The 795-nt window shown below is 37.2% G+C and overlaps 1 non-coding gene across 1 annotated transcript; it reads right to left on the minus strand.

The window, feature by feature from the left end:
• LOC146922463 (small nucleolar RNA R71) lies at window positions 1–107 on the minus strand. Its single transcript, XR_015012963.1, has one exon. It is a non-coding gene; the product is annotated as a small nucleolar RNA R71 (small nucleolar RNA).
• Between the last annotated feature and the right edge of the window lie 688 nt (window positions 108–795).

Here is a 795-nt window from a genome sequence, read left to right on the forward strand (position 1 = left end):
AAACTAAGGGACCAAATTACACGGTTCAATCAAAAATATGGGGAATCCCTCTATGATGCGTGGGAGCGTTTCAAGGAAATGCTTAGACTTTCTCCCCACCATGGTTTAGAGAAGTGGCTCATAGTCCACACTTTTTATAATGGCTTGTCTTATACCACTAATATGTCCGTTGATGCATGTTTGCGAGTGGAGCTCTAATGAACAAGAACTACACGGAAGCATATGCCTTGATTGAAGATGTAACGCCTTTCTTTTATTTAATTATATTTATGAGGTGTTAGTATTTTATTATGTGGCATTATTCTATTATTTATTAGAATATGAGAATTATTAGTGTAAGTAGAATTGGGGGTTAGAATAGAAAGAAGAATAAGTTGTTGGGCCCAAAATAGATTTAGAAAGAATAGAAAGGATATAAATAGAGGAAGCTAGGTTGAGAGAATAGTTTACAACGTACGTTCGGTTTTGGAGAAAAAGAGGAGAAAAGAGAAGAGAAGAACCTAGGAGAGAAGAAGCTGCAATTTCTGCATATTAAGGTGATGGTGAGACTATATTGCATTGATATTAAGTTGTTAAATCATTAGATTACATCTAACAAGTTGGGGAGAGTTTGTGAGATTAAGAGGATTAGGGTTTATGAGCGATTTTGATGATTAGATGTTCATGAAGTTGTCTAAGTTGTAGAAAGTTGAGCCCATTGCATACTCATATACGTTGGTTGGGGGCATGATGCCCGGAATGCTTAGTCATTCACACGATGGGTGAGGGCTTGATGCCCTGGAGCTTTTGCTCACT

The sequence above is a fragment of the Medicago sativa genome, chromosome 5 (genome assembly GCF_051527215.1).
Source record: "Medicago sativa cultivar Bolivia chromosome 5, Bolivia_mono, whole genome shotgun sequence".
In the NCBI taxonomy this organism is placed as follows: domain Eukaryota; kingdom Viridiplantae; phylum Streptophyta; class Magnoliopsida; order Fabales; family Fabaceae; genus Medicago; species Medicago sativa.